Source organism: Rhinoderma darwinii, chromosome 3 (genome assembly GCF_050947455.1).
Source record: "Rhinoderma darwinii isolate aRhiDar2 chromosome 3, aRhiDar2.hap1, whole genome shotgun sequence".
NCBI lineage: Eukaryota > Metazoa > Chordata > Amphibia > Anura > Rhinodermatidae > Rhinoderma > Rhinoderma darwinii.
The window spans coordinates 19,582,123-19,605,068 of NC_134689.1; the positions used below are offsets into that span (position 1 = coordinate 19,582,123).

At 43.5% G+C, this 22,946-nt stretch overlaps 1 protein-coding gene across 4 annotated transcripts in view; it reads left to right on the plus strand.

Annotated features, from left to right (window-relative positions):
* Positions 1-2,774: 2,774 nt before the first annotated feature.
* Positions 2,775-22,946, plus strand: part of ANKS1B (ankyrin repeat and sterile alpha motif domain containing 1B) — an 81,459-nt gene continuing 61,287 nt past the window's right edge. The window contains exon 1 of one of the 4 annotated variants that reach the window (XM_075856079.1): positions 2,775-3,279. The gene's annotated coding sequence lies outside the window, so the exon portion shown is untranslated. The remainder of the gene's footprint in view (positions 3,280-22,946) is intronic. The other 3 variants (XM_075856078.1, XM_075856081.1, XM_075856080.1) reach the window with 3 other exon arrangements.

Sequence of the window (22,946 nt, forward strand, 5' to 3'; positions counted from 1 at the left end):
TACAGCATCATATTCATAATATCACCTGTATATACACACAATACAGCATCATATACATCATGTCACCAGTATATACACACAATACAGCATCATATACATCATGTCACCAGTATATACACACTACAGCATCATATACATAATATCACCTGTATACACATACAATACAGCCTCATATACATCATGTCACCAGTATATACACACTACAGCATCATATATATAATATCACCAGTATATACACACTACAGCATCATATACATCATGTCACCAGTATATACACACTACAGCATCATATACATCATATCACCAGTATATACACACAATACAGAATCATATACATCATATCACCAGTATATATACACACTACACCATCATATAAAACATATCACCAGTATATACACACTACAGCATCATATACATCATATCACTAGTATATACACACACAATACAGCATCATATACATCATGTCACCAGTATATACACACTACAGCATCATATACATCATATCACCAGTATATACACACAATACAGCATCATATACATCATGTCACCAGTATATATACACACTGCACCATCATATACATCATATCACTAGTATATACACACTACAGCATCATATACATCATATCACCTGTATACACACACAATACAGCATGATATACATCATATCACCAGTATATACACACTACACCATCATATAAAACATATCACCAGTATATACATACTACAGCATCATATACATCATATCACCAGTATATACACACTACAGCATCATATACATCATATCACCAGTATATACACACTACAGCATCATATACATCATGTCACCAGTATATACACACTACAGCATCATATCACCAGTATATATACACACTACACCATCATATACATCATATCACTAGTATATACACACTACACCATCATATAAATCATATCACCAGTATATACACACTACAGCATCATATACATCATATCACCAGTATATACACACTACAGCATCATATACATCATATCACCAGTATATACACACTACAGCATCATATACATCATATCACCTGTATATACACACACTACAGCATCATATACATAATATCACCTGTATATACACACTACAGCATCATAAACATCATATCACCAGTATATACACACTACAGCATCATATACATCATATCACCAGTATATACACACTACAGCATCATATACATCATATCACCTGTACATACACACTACAGCATCATATACATCATATCACCAGTATATACACACTACAGCATCATAAACATCATATCACCAGTATATGCACACTACAGCATCATATACATCATATCACCTGTACATACACACTACAGCATCATATACATCATATCACCAGTATATACACACTACAGCATCATATACATCATATCGCCTGTATATACACACTACAGCATCATATACATCATGTCACCTGTATATACACACTACAGCATCATATACATCATATCACCTGTATATACACACTACAGCATCATATACATCATATCGCCTGTATATACACACTACAGCATCATATACATCATATCGCCTGTATATACACACTACAGCATCATATACATCATATCACCTGTATATACACACTACAGCATCATATACATCATATCACCTGTATATACACACTACAGCATCATATACATCATATCACCAGTATATACACACTACAGCATCATATACATCATATCACCAGTATATACACACTACAGCATCATATACATCATATCACCTGTATATACACACTACAGCATCATATACATCATATCACCAGTATATACACACTACAGCATCATATACATAATATCACCAGTATATACACACTACAGCATCATATACATCATATCACCAGTATATACACACAATACAGCATCATATACATCATATCACCAGTATATACACACTACAGCATCATATACATCATGTCACCTGTATGTACACACACACACACACACACACACACACACACACACACACACTACAGCATCATATACATCATATCACCTGTATATACACACTACAGCATCATATACATCATGTCACCTGTATATACACACACACACACACACACACACACACACATACTACAGCATCATATACATCATATCAACAGTATATACACACTACAGCATCATATACATCATATCACCAGTATATACACACTACAGCTTCATATACATCATATCACTAGTATATACACACTACACCATCATATACATCATATCCCCTGTATATACACACTACAGCTTCACATACATATCCCCTGTATATACACACTACAGCTTCACATACATATCACCTGTATATACATACTAGACCATCATATACATCATATCAACTATATATACACCCTACACCAACACATACATCATATTGCCAGTATATACACACTACAGCATCACATACATCATATCACCTATATATACCCAGTACATCATGATATATATCTACATGATATACCCAGCACACTATCATATACATCATTTCACCTCAATATACCCAATAATGCACCACATACACATGTCACCTGTATATACCAATCCTCAGATGCTGCCACATAACAACTTCCACACTGTAAATGTTCATCTGCCCATTGCACACATGCCCCTCACCTGCAAATCCCCAATGCCACACTACCCCCCCCCCATCTCCTCCTATACAGGAAAATATCTGCACCCCTCCCACCCCCTTCTCATACTGCTGTCCCTCACCCACCCCTCATTACATTCCCCATCACCTGCCTGTATACATCCATCCCTGCCCAGCCTGCATCCCCTATACCAGTCAGCCATTACCGTATTGTGTGGAGCATACGCGCACTACTTGATTGACAGCCTATATCCATAGAAACAGAGCAGGCAGAGACACTCCATACAAGAAGCCTGGCTGTGTGACGAGTCTCTGCCATATACGGTGCTGGGAATAATGCAATAGATGCGTTTTTTTTCCCTCCTGCATGTGAGATCATTCAGTCACCTTATTCTATCAGAAGGGTAATGAGGATCTGGAGGGAGAGACTATTTCCCCAGCTCACATGTTGCAGTGTTCTCTGAGCATTTCTCTTCTATGCATCCTGCAGAGTCTCCAGCACAGCGCTGACTGATCGGGCATTTTATAGCCTTCTTCTATTTTGTATTGATATATTTTTAGATACATTTCTGCTACATTGTTGTAAATATTTGGATACTGTTTGTTGGCTCTTGGTGGTTGAAGATCCTCTGTGATCTGCTGGATTTCTTCATTCTCTTGGGGGTGGTAAGTAACATTGTAGCAATCTGCATTGTACAATGAGTCTGTGGGTTGCATGTCTGTACATGACTTGTATAACTTTGGTGGGGGGGGGGGGGGGGTATAGAGGACTCCTGGGGTTCTTTTCTGTGGGTGTTATTGAGGATACATGATGGGAGCTGTGATACATTGAGATGATACATCTGTATCCGAGCAGCGGGCAGGTGTTGCATGCAGAATATAATCTGATGCTTATGAATTCTTATTATAGTAGGGAAGGTTATGTATATAATAAGCAGATATACAGGTATGTGTAATATATAGTATCTGCCTATGTATCTTATATCATCACTCTTGTATCTAAGTGAGAAGGGGGGTGGTGGAGTGAATGCCAATAGGGATCTGTTCACTGTAAGGGAGGATGTGAAGGCCTTATTTCTATATACAACATTCTCATATATATAAGGGATGTATCCAATTCCCCTCCCCCGATCTGTTAACATATAATATGATAGACACTTTGTAATGCATGCCAATGGCATTTGGACGGTGCCTCATTTTCGGATGTAAATGGTTGATGATGTGAATATCATAAAGATATTAGGACTCAGGGCTGATAGATCAAGCAGCTAATGTGCAGATGGGATCAAAATGCACATGAAGAATATTCAATTATTTGGAAGCGGACATCATATCCCATTAAGTTAGCGCTCCATGTATTAAAATATGCAGCAAGCATTAGGTAAATCAGACCAGGGCCGAGACGGCTTCATTAGAAATGGGATAGTAATTGTTTTTTGATGCTGTCGGCACCTTCTCGATATTAGTTGTGATGGTTTAATGTTGTCCTCATTTAGGACTTTGGAAGGTTCACATTGTATCGTGAGGGTCATAGACTTGTGTGATCCAGAGCATCAAAGACGTTTCACTCCCAACTTTGATCCAAGTTGACAAACTACGACAGCTCTACAATTGTAATATCCATTTCCTGTTTTATATATATATATATATATATATATATATATATATATATAGCACCAACATATTCCATAGCGCTATACACAGATTATAGTCCCTGTGCCTATCCCCACAATGTAGTTTCCCAATCGCGTGCACACTAAATTCTCACTAGGGACAATTTAAGAGGAGCAGGCGATAGTGTTATCAGGATGTTTTTGGGGTGTCGGAGGAAACTGAGGAACCTGGCGGAAACCCCACAAACACAGGGAGAACCTATTAACTCCATGGAGATGTTATCCCTTATTGGACTAAAACCCAGGACCCCAGAAAAGCAAGGGAACAGTTCTAACCACTGAGCCGACAATCCCATGTCAATCATTTAATTCTCAAAGTGGTATTCAGATTAGAAATGTAACATTTGTCCATAGAATTGGTGATAAGTGTTTGATCACTGGTGACCCCACCGCTGGGACTCCCTAGGTCCCAAGCCCCCCGTTCCTCCCTGCTGTAAAAACCACAGTGAGGAGAACTTTAAATGGAGCCGCTTCGTTCAAAGCGCTCGGCTGTTTCCGTCAGTTTCATAGACATCGAATGGAGCGGCAGGACACATGCTCATCCTCCGCTCCATTTACGTGACACTGCAGGGGGTGTAGTGAGGGAGAATGGGAAGCTTGAGACCACCATTCTAGCGGTGGGTCCCCCAGCGATCAAACACTTATCAACTATCCTGTAGATAGGTGATTAACCCTTTCATGTTTACGCACCAAGACATCCCCAAATCAGGTCGGGTTAACCTCTTCACATACAGAATTATTATTTCAGTCCATGATTAAGCCAATTAATGACATTCTGAGATATATATATATTGTGTGTATAAAATTCTATTTTCAGCAGCTGTGCTAATTTATTTTTGGCAGTTAACATAAGGGGTAGAAAACCTGTACTCAAAGGGATTAGGTCATTTATAGTTAATAGACGTGCGTCTCTCACTCAGGACCCTCGTCTATTACCCAGAGAGGAAAGATTTTAGTGCTTTGGAGTACTCAGCAAATACATGCATTACATGGACAGCCGATTGATTTCAATGGGAATAGTGTAATGCCTCATTTCTCCTGTGGTGGCGCTACAGTGCAGGTATCGGTTTAAAATCACTTTTTGTAAATTAATCCAATTTAGAACTAAAATGTATTTCGTAGTAACATCCACATATAAATCTAACAACATTAGCACCAACTAGCGTTTATGTCCGATATTTAAGGGGTAACGAACGCATTTTAGATATTTAGTAGAGATATTGATACGTTGATAAAGTTTGATATAATAAAACTCTTGCTTCCTCAATTTGCTAAAAAATGTACCTTAAAAGGTTTTCTATGACAGATTTTGCAATGGACCAGTCTAACGGGTGGAGTCCGACCGATAGATGAGTGTGCTAGGCTGTATTTCCTATAGATTTCAATGGAGGGTGACTCCTCATGAATGCCCAACTCTCTGCTCGGGACAAGCCACCCCTGTTTTTGGGATCAATAGGAATCCCACAGGTCGGACCCTCACGGATTAGACTTACTTGCTTTATCCAATAAATATTTGTAAATAAATGCTCCAGTGCTAAGGACTGACAGTCATCTTCCCTCTATAAAGTGTGTAGCATGGAGATAGATTGGTGCCACCTGCTGGCTGCTGTGCCCCTTACTAGTCAGTTACCCCAACCTGGTCATCCCCTGCTTAACTACAGTCTAAATTATTCCTTATGGGGGTCTGAATTACTCCCTTAGGAATAACTACAATGGAAGACTCCAGTTTTTTTTTGCGGATTTCCCATTTAATAAGGCGTGGAAATATGATGAAAGTCGAACTGTATAAGCGCTATAATAAAATGGAGCAGTAGTAAATGTCTATTGATGGTATATACATACATCCCTTACATGCCATGTATTCTCTCGTCCTTATAAAGCGTTATTGGTATATTGGCTCGCGTTGATGGTTGTGTGTGTATATGGCATAATGATAATTAAAAAGGGGTGATTGGGTGCGGACAACCCGTCCCAACATTGTGGGTCACCTGTCAAGCTGATCTGAAAAGGACATACTTCTGAAAACCCCCACAAGCCTGCATTACCCCTGCATTTGCAGACAACCTATTACGTTCACAAACCAGTAATATTATTAAAGGGGTTGTCCAGCATTACAAAAAAAAAGGGTCTTCTTTTTTTTTCCATAAACAGCGCCACTCTTGTCCATGTGCTGTGTCAGGTATTGCAGATCAGTTCTATTCACTTGAATGAGGATGAGCTGCAATACCAGACAAAGCCCATGGAAGAGAGTGGCGCTGTTTCTGAAACAGAAACAGACCTTTTTTTTTTTTTTAAATAAATCTTTTACAAGCCCTTTAAATTGTTTGTTCAGTGGGAAGCTACTTTGGAGAATATATTAGCTAATTGCTCAATGTTCTGGTAATGTTATGAGAATCGCTGTAGAAACAAATTGATAATCTCCAGGGGTAATTCAGATTAGTTTCCCTTGAAATCCATAATAGTTTACAGACGGCAGCCAATACTGGGATTCAGACTACAGACGTACAGATGTAGTCATCTTTATCTTGACTGATAACTTGCTGCAGCGTGATATCACACAACAAAAGCCATTGAAAAAGTCAAGTTAAAGTTTCTTGACACTGTGTATTTAATGCGTTAAAAGTCAAGATAATTTGGCTACATCTGTAAAATCACCTGTAGTCTGCTGGGTAGCACAGAAGCACCCTACGGGCATTACTAAATCACTCCCTTAACTAATGGGTATGATTTAAGTAATATTTTTAAAAGATAGTCGATCAGCTTTTATCACTGGGGCAAGAGGCGTCCGGCCACTCCTTCTCCCTGCAGCGGCCTCTGCAGGAGAAATGTAGAATTACATAGTGGTCATTCAAACGAATGTAATACATAGGGTCTGGTCCGACTCATAAAGGTTGTCCCGAGCGAAGGACCCACCCAGTACATGACCTCTATATTCCCTAATAAGGTATATGTACTGGGTGGGCCATTAAGCCATAGATGACTACAGTACGTATATTTACGTTCCAGCTGCCGATGCCTTCTGTTCTTTGTGCCCATATACAGATCCCACATATCATCTAAAGGCAGGAGGCGCGCTTGAAAGAAAAGAAGATCTTTGTTCCCGGCGATATAGCGATGATGTCGTTAGGGGAAAGTACATGTAGTTTATATCGTTATACGCGGGAGAGAACGGGGATTATTTTGTGGAAAAAATTTCTCTGGTTCAACTAATAATGTTAAAGAGGTTGTCCGACAGTTTAATAAATCAAAGTAGATGTAAAAAAAAAGTTCTAAAAAATCACAATACTCACAAAGCTCACCCCTCGCCGCTCCAGTGCTGATACTCTGGTGGTCTCCACCGGTCTTTGTTTATTTTCCTGGATCGATAACGTGCCGTACATCCAAGTGACCTCTACAGCCAATTGCTGGCCTCAGCGGAGAAGCTAGCATGTACGGCACGTGATTGCTGACACCAGTGATTGTCTGGAGCGATCACGTCGATCTACTGCACATCTTCACTCCAGCAAAGTAAAAAAAATATCAGCGGGGACCATTGGAGCATCGGCGCTACAGCGGCAGATGATTAATAGGTACGTTTTTTAAAATGTTATATTTCCTGCATCTTGTTTGATTTTTCCATCTCTCAGACAACCTCTTTCACGCGGCCATATTTTGGTCAGTAATTTGCTTCAGTATTTGTAGGCCAAAACCAGGAGTGTGTCCAAAATACGGAAGAGGTAAGAAATATTTTCATTATGCTTCTTCTCTGTGTAGGTTCAATCCTGGCTTTGGCTTCGAAATACTGATAAAAAATACTGACCTAAATACTGCCGGGTGAAAGTGGCATAAATTATAACATTAAATTTACATATAAAACTTAGAGGACCTGTCACCTCTCCTGACATGTCTGTTTTAGTAAATAATTGTATCCCCATGAAACAACAATTCTGGAGTATCTTCTCTTCGAACTCTAAGTTGTGCCATTCCTCTGTTATTCCTCCTATAAATTTATTAATAAATTGACAGCTAGGTGTTACAAGTTGGGGGTGTGTCCCTACACAGACTGAGACTGTCCAATCAGTGCTGGCAGACTGAGACTGTGTAGGGACGCGCCTCTTAAACTAGGGGAATGGTAACACCCAGTTGTCAATTTAGTCAAAGATTTCTAGGAGGAATAAATGAAATAAATAAATAAATAAATGAACGGCACAATGTAGAGTTCTAAGAAAATATGTTCCAGAATTGTTATTTCACGGGAAATACAAAATAGATTCGTCAGGAGCGGTGACAGGTCCTTTTTAAAAATGTCAAGCTACAAGTTGTGTTTTGATACTACATTAGTCCCATCTGTGCTGTAAAAAAAATAATTGCCAAAAATATAAAAAAATAAATAATATTTACCCTTATGGCGTTTCAAAAGGTGAAATTTTGCTGTGGGCAAGGTCTGGAAAGGGTTAAGCAATTTCCTAGGAAGACTCCAGAAAAAATTGAAGTTTATTCCTGATGCTATCACGACGTTGTTTGAAAATGACCTTGAAATGAGTGTTTTCCCCATTGAACACACACAACAAGAGCCGCTTAACAATAGCGGAGCAGATAGTGGCCTGCAAGCTGCTGACGCGGGAGATTTTTCTTCTAATTTGGGATTATGTCAGAGTCATTTTCCTGCATGCCTAGTAACTCATCATTCATTGTCACAACTAACGAGCCTGGAGCAATTAGTTTGTTTCATTGCATTTCTAAATGAGCAACACTAATCACCATTGCTCTCTTTGGGCCCAGTTTTACGCTCACGAGAGGTTCATCTACTTTTACGCTGCATTCTGTGATTTCGTGTTTTTATGATGTCTGTGTAGATTGACCGATAGGTAGTAAACAAGATGCGTCCGTCCAATGTCAGCGCCTCTCTCTATTTGTCTTCCTCTTCAGACGTGCAGCATTTTATATATGACATGTGAATGGAGTTAACCGTCTCTATCACCTCTAAGTGACCTCTTTTGTTTAAGAACCAGAACGCCATTTTCACGCTCCGCACTTAAATTGTATTTCGGTGGTGCCGTCAATTTCCATTTTATTTATACCTGGATATATTTTATACGGTACACTACATAAAACGTATGTTGCTTATAATAGATTCAACGGCACCTGCACCATCAATGCGCTCTGTTCTGTTAGTATATATATATATATATATATATATATATATATATATATATGTATGTATTTATATCTGTCTATCTCATATCTATCTATCTATACAGCACACAATAAAATAGCAACAGCACACTGCGAACACCAATGCCACCTAAACCACTAAATATAAATAAATATGCATTACTGCTAAATCTACTTACAATAGGGAGGTTCTTATGATCCAATTATGTGAGCCCACCTGCCACGACAAGACGACCTCACTTATAAGGTGGGTACCTCCGCTGCTCATACCCCCAGAACTATCTATCTATCTATCTATCTATCTATCTATCTATCTATCTATCTATCTATCTATCTATCTATCTATCTATCTATCTATCTATTGTCACGGGCAATGGGTTTGTGGACCCACTAGGCCGCTCCGCCGTAGCGGGGAGGCAGCTGACCAGGTCACAGTCTATGTGAAAGTAGATAGCAGACAGTAATGTTTAGGTACCTGTAATAGTCCGGACGGTGACTGTTGCCTCAGCACGGATGGAGACAGGTGCGGAAAGTGGCGCCAGACGTGGCGGGCAGTATCCGATGAGCCGATGGTACTTGACGTGGCAGATGGCACTTGACGTGGCAGATGACACTTGACGTGGCAGATGGCACTTGACGTGGCAGATGACACTTGACGTGGCAGATGGCACTTGACGTGGCAGATGACACTTGACGTGGCAGATGGCACTTGAGCACGGGTAGGCACAGGAACAATGCGGAATACAGGAACGGTAACAGGGCACGGGTAACAGCAGGAACGGGAGACACTAAGGAACCATTTGCGAGACAGACAGGGAAAGACTAACAACGCTCAGGCAAGGATCAGAAGGGCTGGGGCATTCTTATAGAGCAGGTAATCACGTGGGTTAATAATCATTGATTCCATGTGCGCGCGCTGGCCCTTTAAGAACGGGCGCGAGCGTGCGCGCGCACCCTACGGGACCCGGCCGGACGGAGCGGAAGCGAGCGCTGGCATCTCCTAGGAGGGAGACGGAGGCCAGCGCTCACAGATCCATGGCTGCGGGCGTCGGGAGGTGAGTGAACCCGACGGCCCGTGGCCATGGGCGCTACAGTATCCCCCCTCTTACGCCCCCTCTTCTTGGGGCCAGAGTGAGAGAGGAACTTTTTAATAAGAGCAGGAGCACTGAGGTTCTCTTCTGGCTCCCAGGACCTCTCCTCAGGACCAAACCTTCTCCAGTCCACCAGATAGAAAGTCCTTCCTCCTACCCTCTTGCGGTCCAGGATCTCTTTTACCTCGAATACATCGGAAGGGCCGCTGGAAGCAACTGTGGAACTAGAGGTCTTGCTGTAGCGGTTCAGGACCACTGGTTTCAGGAGGGACACATGGAAGGAGTTAGGGATTCTGAGGGTAGGGGGCAGCCGCAGCTTATAGGAAACAGGGTTAATTTGTTGCAGGATCTCGAAGGGACCAAGGAACCTGGGAGCAAACTTGCATGAAGGCACCCTCAAGCGAATGTTTCGAGAGGACAGCCAGACTTTAGTCCCAGGAAAATACTGAGGCGGCTCTCTTCTTTTGGTATCTGCCTTACGCTTCATGCGTTCGACCGCCTGCAAAATAGAGGACCGGGTCTGTTGCCAGATTTGCAGGAAGTCCCCATATGCAGAGTCAGCAGCGGGTACCTGAGATGAAGTCGACACTGGAAGAGGAACTCTGGGATGTTGACTGTACACGATGTGAAACGGAGTGGAGGTGGTGGACTCACTTGTGTGGTTGTTATATGAAAACTCTGCCCATGGAAGAAGCTGTAGCCAGTTATCGTGCTGTGAAGAAACGAAGTGGCGGAGGTAATTTTCCATGATCTGGTTGGTCCTCTCAACTTGCCCATTGGACTGGGGGTGATAGGCAGAGGAAAAGTCCAAACTCATATCCAGGAGTTTACAGACGGCTCTCCAGAACTTGGAGGTAAACTGAACCCCCCGGTCGGACACAATGTGAAGAGGCAAGCCATGCAAGCGGAAGATGTGCTGAATGAAGAAGCTTGCTAGTCGAGGGGCAGAGGGTAGGCCGGTTAGCGGGATAAAATGTGCCATCTTAGAGAACCGGTCCACCACCACCCAGATGGTGTTGCATCCTGCTGAGAGAGGAAGGTCCGTGACGAAGTCCATAGCGATGTGCTGCCAGGGGGCACTGGGTACAGGCAGGGGTTGAAGCAGGCCGGCATGCTTGCTGTGAGCCACCTTGTTAGAAGCACACACCGTGCAAGCAGAGACAAAGTCCAGAACATCTTTAGGTAGCGTGGGCCACCAGAAGTGACGAGCGACCAGGTCTTGGGTTTTACGGACGCCAGCGTGCCCAGCCAGTTTAGAACTGTGTCCCCAGCGGAGAATTATTTTTCTGTCAGCCAACCGAACAAAAGTTCTCCCTGGAGGAATATCTCTAAGCTGCAGAGGATTGGCGGTGACAACGCAGGATGGGTCTATGATCGTCTGAAGGGACTCCACCGTGTCTTCCGTTTCAAATGATCTGGACAGGGCATCGGCCCTCACGTTCTTGTCCGCGGGACGGTAGTGGAGCAGAAATTGGAATCGGGTGAAGAACAGTGACCACCTGGCTTGACGAGGGTTCAGTCTTTGAGCGGACTGAAGGTAAGTGAGATTCTTGTGGTCGGTGAAGATCAGGATGGGGTGAGCAGCGCCCTCCAGAAGATGTCTCCACTCCTCCAGGGCCAACTTGATAGCCAGTAGCTCCCGATCTCCAATGGAATAATTGCGCTCAGCAGAGGAAAATAGTCTTGAGTAGTAGCCACACACTACTGCCTTTCCTTTGGAGCTCCTCTGGAACAGAAGTGCACCTGCACCAACAGAGGAAGCGTCCACCTCCAGTGAGAACTGCCAAGATATGTCAGGGTGATGGAGGATCGAAGCTGAAGTGAAGGCCTTCTTGATGCTAATGAATGCGGACTCTGCCTCCGGAGTCCACACCTTGGCGTTCACACCCTTCTTGGTAAGGGTAGAGATGGGGGCCGTCAGAGAAGAAAAGTTCGGAATGAACTGCCGGTAGAAATTGGCGAAACCAAGGAACCGCTGTATGGCCCTTAGGCCTTGAGGACGTGGCCATTCCAGGACAGACTTTAACTTCTCAGGGTCCATCTTAAGGCCTTGATCCGAGATGACATAGCCCAGGAAGGGCAGAGACCTCTTTTCAAAGGTGAATTTCTCTAACTTGGCATACAAGCGATTCTCTCTTAGTCGCAGAAGAACTTGACGAACGTGCCTCCGATGGGTCATCAGATCTGGGGAGAAGATTAGAATATCATCGAGATAAACTACAACACATGTATAGAGGAGATCTCGGAAGATGTCATTAACGAACTCCTGAAATACTGCGGGAGCGATACACAGTCCGAAGGGCATCACTCGGTATTCGTAGTGCCCATCGCGGGTGTTAAATGCCGTCTTCCATTTGTCACCCCGGCGAATCCGGATTAGATTATAGGCCCCTCGCAGATCTAGCTTGGAAAAAATTTTGGCTCCTCGTATGCGATCAAACAGCTCGGAAATGAGTGGCAACGGGTACTTGTTCTTGACCGTGATCTGATTGAGACCACGGTAATCAATGCAGGGTCGGAGAGATCCATCTTTCTTTTTAACGAAGAAGAATCCTGCCCCGGCCGGGGAGGAAGATTTTCGAAAAAAACCCCTCTCCAAGTTCTCCTTGATATAGGCTGACATCGATAAAGTCTCTGGCAAGGAGAGAGGATATACTCGTCCACGGGGAAGAGAAGCATTGGGAACCAGTTCAATGGGACAGTCATAATTCCGATGTGGAGGCAACGTCTCAGCCTCTCGTTTGCAGAAGACATCCGCAAAACTGGCATACTGAGGAGGTAGATTGGAGAGTGACTGCGGCAGAGGGGGCACAACAGGACGGACTTGTGACAGGCAATGGCTATGGCATCTGGAACCCCATTGAAGAACTTCTCCAGAACTCCAGTCGAGTGTCGGGGCGTGTAGACGGAGCCATGGCAGACCCAGCAGGATAGGATTGATAGCCTTGGGTAGTACCAGGAAGGAGATCTGTTCTGAGTGAAGAGCTCCGACCCGTAATGTCACCGGCTCAGTGATGAGCATGATTGGATCAGGCAGCGGTAGACCATTCACAGAGGCAACTGCCAGGGGTCTCTCCAGACGAACTGTGGGTAGTTGAAACCGATCCACTAGATCTTGGTGGATAAAATTAGCAACCGCTCCAGAGTCAAGATAGGCAGAGGAAGGATGTGATGCCTGTCCGGTGACGATGGCCACAGGTATCGATAATTTGGAAGAGGTTTTAACGTTTGGAGACGTTCCACCTAGAGTTGCCTCTCCAACCAACCCTAGGTACTGGAGTTTCCCGGTTTCTGTGGGCATTGACGCACAAAATGACCCTTGAGGCCGCAATACATGCAAAGTCCAGAGGAGCGTCTGCGCTGCTTCTCCTGTTCAGATAACCGGACTCTGTCTACCTGCATGGGTTCCTCAGGTAGCGCACTAGGAGTGAACAATTGTGGTCTCTGGGCAGGGGGTGCTGGTCTGTGGGCCCGGCTCTCCTGACGAACCTCTTGAGAGCGCTCCTGGATTCTCATATCAACCCGGGTGGCTAACAGGATGGGGGCATCCAAGGTAGAAGGAAGGTCGCGGGCTGCCAGTTCGTCCTTGATGTGAGAGGACAGTCCCTGCCAGAAGGTCGCCACCAGTGCCTCATTGTTCCATGCCAGCTCGGCTGCTAGGGTACGGAAGGAGATTGCATACTCCCCTACTGTGGAGCCTTCTTGCTTGAGGGTCAACAGAGTGGCTGCGGCAGAGGATGTTCGACCCGGCTCCTCGAACACGGCACGAAAGGACTGCATTAACAAGGCTAGGTCCGCGGATACAGCACCTTGTTGCTCCAAGATTGGGTTTGCCCATGCGAGGGCCTTGCCAGCGAGGAGGGAGATTATGAACGCTACTTTAGCCTCCTCGGAGGGGAAGAGATGAGGCCGTAGCCTAAAGTGCACCGTGCATTGATTAAGAAATCCTCGGCATTCTCTGGGATCACCGTCATAGCGAGGAGGAAGAGGCAGAGGAACTGAGGATCCGGAACAAACAGGGGGAGCAACAGGCAGTGGCACGGCAACAGCTTCTGGAGGAAGATCCGGGGGTGGAACAGCGAGTAGATCCAGGCGGACCAGAATAGAATTCACTGCCTCAAGGAGTTGATCCTGACGAGTGCGTAGGTCATGCATCTCCGTCTGAATTTTCTGTACTGGGGTCTTGGGCTGGCCAGCGGGTTCCATGGCCTGAGCGTACTGTCACGGGCAATGGGTTTGTGGACCCACTAGGCCGCTCCGCCGTAGCGGGGAGGCAGCTGACCAGGTCACAGTCTATGTGAAAGTAGATAGCAGACAGTAATGTTTAGGTACCTGTAATAGTCCGGACGGTGACTGTTGCCTCAGCACGGATGGAGACAGGTGCGGAAAGTGGCGCCAGACGTGGCGGGCAGTATCCGATGAGCCGATGGTACTTGACGTGGCAGATGGCACTTGACGTGGCAGATGACACTTGACGTGGCAGATGGCACTTGACGTGGCAGATGACACTTGACGTGGCAGATGGCACTTGACGTGGCAGATGACACTTGACGTGGCAGATGGCACTTGAGCACGGGTAGGCACAGGAACAATGCGGAATACAGGAACGGTAACAGGGCACGGGTAACAGCAGGAACGGGAGACACTAAGGAACCATTTGCGAGACAGACAGGGAAAGACTAACAACGCTCAGGCAAGGGTCAGAAGGGCTGGGGCATTCTTATAGAGCAGGGAATCACGTGGGTTAATAATCATTGATTCCATGTGCGCGCGAGCGTGCGCGCGCACCCTACGGGACCCGGCCGGACGGAGCGGAAGCGAGCGCTGGCATCTCCTAGGAGGGAGACGGAGGCCAGCGCTCACAGATCCAGGGCTGCGGGCGTCGGGAGGTGAGTGAACCCGACGGTGCTACATCTATCTATCTATCTATCTATCTATCTATCTATCTATCTATCCATCCATCTATCTACACTAATCAGCCATAATATTAAAACCCACTGACAGGTGAAGTGACCAACATTGATTATCTGGTCACAATCACAATGGCGCCTGACAACCGGGGGGGGGGGGGGGGGGTGTTAATTAGGCAGTAAGTCATCAGTCAGTTCTTGAAGTTGATGTGTTAGGAGCAAGAAAAATGGCAAAGTGTAAGGATCTGAGCATCTTTGACAAGGGCCAAATTGTGATGACTATACGACTGGGTCAGAGCGCCTCCAAAACAGCAGGCCTTGTGGGGTGTCCCTGGTATGCAGTGGTTAGTACCTACCAAAAGTGGTCCAAAGAAGGACAATAGGTGAACCGGCTGAAACCAGAAATCCCCAACCGTGAATGGAGAGATGGCCAGGGCCGACCACAAGCCCGTGCCACTAACTGTGCTGATTCATTTATATCTTTATAGAGGTCAGACATCAGTTTTTCTTATAAAGAGTTCCAAATCCCCTTCGGTAAATTCTAGTTGGCTGAAACACACACTAGGGGGAGCTTAAGAGCTTATTGCATACAGTTTATACATTCAACTCTATGATAAAACAGTATGCAGGAAGCCCCGAAGCTCCCCCTAGTGGTTGCTGTAGTCAAACAAAATGTTATGATTTAATTCCAGGGGGGAATTTATAAGTTTTATACACGTCTGAATCTAAACAATGCTAGATTAAGATGATTTATTAGGTGGCGCATGTCTCTAAATAAATTCGGCGCATCAATTACCGTCTGTACGCCAGAAAGTCAAGTCATAACTGACGTTGTTTTTTTCTAAAATTTACCACAATTTCTGGTATTAATGATAGTAAATTTGAAATTTGTCGGGTCGCAAGTGAGGTGGCCCGCCCCTTCAGCTAAGCGCCGCCCTTTTTTTGTAAAGCGAAGTGAGCGGCGTATATGCCACAAAAGTTGAACTTTTTTGCGCAAATCGTGACTTTTTCAGCATTTGCATCTTTTCTGCGGCAGAAAACTTGTGTAGAACAAATGATACATCCCCCCCCCCCCCCGTGTCTATGCAGGGAATTAGAAACTTTTTTAAAGAAATTAGACAACACATCATTCTTTTGCCTATTTAGATAAAAATAAAAAGTGTTTAATGGTGGATATTCACCATAAGGGGCCGGGTATAAGAATTATTTTAAAGTAAACACTTTCTTCTGGTCACTACTGCCCACATGTTACCAGCTCATGTGTTACCTGTTTCCATGATCACCCAATGGCTATAAATTGTCATTGTTATTCAGTTGCTAATATGTATGGTGGTCCATTGACATAATAATAATAATAATAATAATAATAATAATATAATAATAATGATATTATCCGTGGTGGTCCTAGTGGTTTAATTATATCTCTAGTTGATCTAGTGGAATAATTATACCCATCAATTAAAATATAATTGTGTCTAGTGATTAATACATAATATCCCAGGTCTATGATGGGTTAATAAATAATAATTCTGAAGTTAATTAGGTTAATAATAGTATCCCTGGTGTCTAGTGGTCCTTAGTAAATAGCGGGATAATAAAGAATACTCCTAGTATCCAGTTGGTTAATAATAATATCAATAATAATAATGGTGATGATGATGATGATAATAATATACTTGCTGTCTCTTTGATTTCTCTTTCTTTCCCTCCCTTTTTGATCTGGTAGAGATAGCTGCCCCAATATATAGTCATAACCACAAAGTTTAGAAAAACTGTGCCAGCCACATGTCCCTCTGAGTGCAGCCATCTGCCCCCACATAAAGTTTAGCATATCCCCCATATAGAGTACAGCTACATATACCCCGAAGTCTAGCCATTTCCCTTATACAGTCTGGCATATTGTGCCCCCAATTACAGCTATATCTCCCCCAAAAAGAGTCCAGACAAATATGTGTCCAAAGTGCAGCTACATGCCATCCATAAAAAGTTCAGCCACATGTGCCCTTCAAGTGCAGTTATGTGTCCCCTATATAGAATCCAGCCACATGTGCCCCCAATGTGTAGCTATATGACCCCCATAGTGAGCCAACCAAACTCCCCATATGGGGACCAACACATGCCCCTCATACATAGCGCAGCTATCTAGAAAGTTGGGTGACTCCAGTCTTCATGGTCACAGGGACTTCATTCTTTCATTTTTTGCGTTTTCACATTTTTTTGTAATTTGTGGTCCCTTTATTTTGTTGCCATCTTGCTTTGTTTATTCCCGTGTTTATTTATTTTTCTTCACAAGCAGCATTTTTGTTTTGCTATATCACTTGTCTTACATGTTTTTTTCTTTTTCAATTAAACATAATTGGATATTGGAAGTGGAATTATCATGCTTTTTACTATCACTTTTATAAGCTACTGATAATCTTCTCACTCCTTTTCTGGGAAAAGAAGACCCCCCCCCCCCCATATGTGACAATCAGAAAGCAAGTATTCTCAATGATTGATAAGGGGGGTGGGATATAACATGAAGAAAAGTTTGTTACGCCTCCCCTTTAGGTCATACAGGGACAGGAGGAGCATCACAGATTCTCCTCTTCCTGCACACTGCCTACATGTCCTCCGCTGTCCTCACTTTTCTCCTCAACATGGGCTGAAGTGAGAGCTGCAAATATATACAGCTCATACTTTAACTTGCTGTAACTTAGGCTGGATCACAGCGAGAGCTGTAAAACAAGAACTGCTTTAAAAAAGGCCTGCGATCTAGCCTGAGCTAGAGCCCTTATGAGAAAGTACATGCAGCTTCCATTTCCATGTCCTAACTAATACTAGAACGCAGGCTGGATTCTTGGCTTTATAACAAGACTTGGATTGCAGCTCTAGCTGCGATCTAGCCTAAGCGAGAGCCTTTAGTAGCATGGAGATATCAGATACATCCTTGGTTACTGTAGCGCTTCTTTCCCTGGACTCTTGGCAAGGAAAGGGTTTATTTGACTGGCCACCATGTAATACTACACTCTGGGACAAGCCCTGGTCTGGCCTCACATTTCCCTATATCAGCTGATCACCGAGCCGGCTTTTATTTAAAAAAGGGGTTGTCTTTATGAGAAAGAGAAAAGATAAAAGGAGCAAAGTGATGACCAAAATAATCATAAGCATTTAATTTCCTAAATCTAAGATGTAGGGCTAATTCCAAATTGTTCCATGCTGGGCATTGCTTGAGCATATTGTTGCGCCCACATGTGCATGGCTGAGATACACTAAAGCCACAATGTGACAGCACCAGACCTTTGCAGCGGTGGTGCCGTTTTTTAGATGTGGTAGTAGTTCTGCTTTCCCCCTGTGCAAAACCAGCCAAAATGTGAAGATTTGAGTTGGCCATACACCTTATATAGCTGTTGGCCAAACGCTCGATCGGCCGACAGCTTTTCCTCCCGACCCCCATACACATGCACTCTCGGCTCGGCCGAGCGTACATGTGTTCTCAGTGGACCAGACAACATGCCCAATCCTTTCCCGACATTTGCTGCCAATGTTCATCTAATGTATATGGGGGGTCTTTAGGCTCTGTTCACACTAGCATCATGATTTCTGTTCATGATGCTGTGCCGGATTTGAGTACAACGGATCCAAATGGCGCCTCATGGACCCCATTCACTTCTTATGGATATCTTCAGAGTTCCATCAAGCTTTCTATCAATTTGACGGCTAGAACCCTCGACCGAAAGCCCAAATACAATTGTGAACAGAACTGTGGAAATAGTTTACAATGAAAATTGTAGATTCATTGAACTCCAGCGTGCAGACAGGCTTCCCCGGGCTGGCTACTGACTCGAAAGATGTTTGTTTGTGGGGTTATAAATAGATTTTTTTTTACCAAGCCTGAGTCATGAAGGTCTAAATTAATCTTCCCTTTGACAAATCAATTGACTTGAATTATATCACAGAAGTAAAAGGCAAATTGAGACTTTTGGCTATAGAACTACAATTCCCAGTAAGCAGTGCAAGATTTTATGGTTTTAATGACTATGAATTTATTTATTAATTAGCTGTTATTTATAAGGGAACAACATTTTCCGCAGCGCTGAACTCACATCGGTCAGTCCCCTCCCCCACCACTTGGGCTCACATTCTAATCTCCCTATCTTGTATAATCACATTCTAGAATTAATTTTATAGAAAGCTAATTTACTTGAACGTATTTTTGAATTGTGAGAGGAAACTGTAAAACCTGGAGGACACCTATATCTGCACAGATAAATTCTTCAAAGTCCTTGCAGATATTGTCCATAGTCTGAATCGAAACCCTGGACTTCAGTCCCGCAAGGGATTTATGTTAATCATGTATTTGTAGTATTTTATTTCCATGAAATAGCTTCTGATTTAGAACTTTTTGTTAAATAATAAAAAATATTGTATAAACAACACAAGCTTTTAAGTAAAGATTGATTTTATTTAAAAATAATTAGGGAATATCTTGGAGAATTTTAGAAAAAGCATACGGAACCTAGATAGAGCCGCACAGCACCCAGATAAATAGTGCAAACAGTGCCTGGGTAGAGCCACACAGTACCCATATAAATAGTGCATACAGTGCCTGGGTAGAGCCACACAGTACCCAGATAAATAGTGCATACAGTGCCTGGATAGAGCCACATAGCACCCAGATAAATAGTGCATACAGGGCCTGGATAGAGCCACACAGCACCCAGATAAATAGTGCATACAGTGACTGGATAGGGCCAAACAGCACCCAGCTAAATAGTGCATTCAGTGCCTTGATAGAGCCACACAGTACCCAGATAAATAGTGTATACAGTACCTGGGTAGAGACACACAGTACCCAGATAAATAGTGTATACAGTACCTGGGTAGAGACGCACAGTACCCAGATAAATAGTGCATACAGTGCCTGGATAGAGCCACACAGTACCCAGATAAATAGTGCATTCAGTGCCTGGGTAGAGCCACACAGCACCCAGATAAATAGTGCACACAGTGCCTGGGTAGAGCCACACAGTACCCAAATAAATAGTGCATTCAGTGCCTGGGTTGAGCCACACAGCACCCAGATAAATAGTGCATTCAGTGCCTGGGTAGAGCCACACAGTACCCAGATAAATAGTGCACACAGTGCCTTGGTAGAGCCACACAGTACCCAGATAAATAGTGCAAACAGTGCCTGGGTAGAGCCACACAGTACCCAGATAAATAGTGCATACAGTGCCTGGGTTGAGCCACACAGTACCCAGATAAATAGTGCACACAGTGCATGGGTAGAGCCACACAGTACCTAGATAAATAGTGCATACAGTTCCTGGGTAGAGCCACACTGTACCCAGATAAATAATGCATACAGTACCTGGGTAGAGCCACACAGTATCCAGATAAATAGTGCATACAGTGCCTGGGTAGAGCCACACAGTACCCAGATAAATAGTGCATACAGTGCCTGGGTAGAGCCACACAGTACCCAAATAAACAGTGCATACAGTGCCTGGGTAGAGCCACACAGTACCCAGATAAATAGAGCATAGAGTGCCTGGGTAGAGCCACACAGTACTCATATAAATAGTTCTATATGGTGCTTGGGAAGTGCCACACTGTGCCAAATAGTGCCATAGAGTGCTCAGAAATATACTACATATAACGCCCATATAAATAGTGTTTTACACAGCCCATATAGATAGTCCCATGCAGTTACAAATAGCGCCCACATAACTAACGTTATACTGTGCCCTGTGCAGTTACAGAGTTCCCCAGTAGTGCCTCTTTCTACTTACCATTCCGCATTCTTCTATGTGGCCAGCCTGGCATCTGAAGCAGAGAATGTAGGTTATGTATAGATGACTGCGTAGACCAAAGGTCATAAGAAGACTTTGTCTTGCGTGGTAAATAATAAGGCTCCATTAAACCCCAACCCTTGGTGGGGGTGTCTCCAGGCGCCCAAGTACATGCTATGACTTAACATAAAGCTCTTGGGTCTCATTGCAAACTCTGTTATTGCCCCCTAATTTATTGCACCGCTGTCCTCTTAGGAGAGGTTTTATTGAGGCCAATCATTCATCAAGGCCATGATGTGGGGCTTATCTGATAATGTATTGGGCGCATCTAATTTTTTGTGGTGCAGTTATAAACTTTTAACTTTTGTGGGAGATTTCAGTAGAGAATAAAAGATTATCAAAGATTAGAATTGATTCGATTACCATAATTTGCCTCCTTCGTGTAAAAAATTAAAGCCAAACTCACATCCATACCTCCTCTTTCCGATACAGCACTTGAACGCTGGAAAATCCGTACGTCGTTTCTAAGTAGACTGTGTATGGTAATGTTTGGCTTAAATGCATCTATTGATCCGACACAAGAGATGAGCTGCTCATAGCAAAAGACACAAGTGGGAGGGATTTTCAGAGATCAGAGGTGCTTTTTGGCTGGATCGGTATGCACACTTGCAATAATGGTTAATGCATACTGGGTAGTATGGGCATACAGAAAAATTACATGATTTATTGGAAAACATCAGACGTGGGAAGTCACGTCCAAAGAGGCCTGCTTGAAACAGGACGTTTTTGATTTATTATGTGGGGAGTTGATCCCATCTGGAAGATGCATTCATGCCCATCACTCTCTGGCTGCTCTACCATAAATGTGTCTTTGGATTTCCTACCCCAGTAATGACTTAAAGGTCCATGAACAAAATTATATATTGGTTAACTTGGAATGCTAAATGTTCTGCAGCATTATTCTGAAGTGTCACGTAATTTTTATTTCAATTTTATTTCAATTACAATGGTCCTAAATAGGTTCTTCTATCACTTTGTTACAGTCCCCCTTCCCGAGCTTCAGTCGCGTGGCAGTCAGACAACTATGATGACATGGAACTGTAGCGTGTCCGGCAGCGTAACTATAGGGGTCGCAGCGGTTGCAATTTTCGTACTGGATCGTAACCGGCTCTTCCCGGTACCCCTGGTGGCGGTGGGTACCGGGGTAATAATGGGAGTTAGTGTTAGCCTCTTCACCGGCTAACATTAAGCCCCGCCTTAGTAATGGACGCTGTCAATCAGTCAGCAGCCATTACAAAGGCGGTAGTAATAAAGTTTATAAAAATACAAGGACATAAAAAAAATATTTTATTGAAACCAAACACAACCCCATTTTATTGAGAATATAAAAAACGCAGTCATCGAAGTAGTCCTCGAATCCGAAGTAGTCCAACAACCGAACCTGTAAAATAACACAAACACACAAAAATAATTAGTAACACATAAAAAAGCAAAGCAGTTCTTACCTTTCGTTATCCAGCGCTGGACCCGCAATGTCAGCAAGCTGAGCCCTGTATCTAAGCCTATCATGTGTGATACTGTCTGCTGAGCCACTGGATCTAATCCTATCCATAGCTATAGCGTCATAGTGCTATAGATATGCTGTCTCCTATACACACACATACATATACACACACATACATATACACACACACACACACACACACACACACACATACACATACACATACA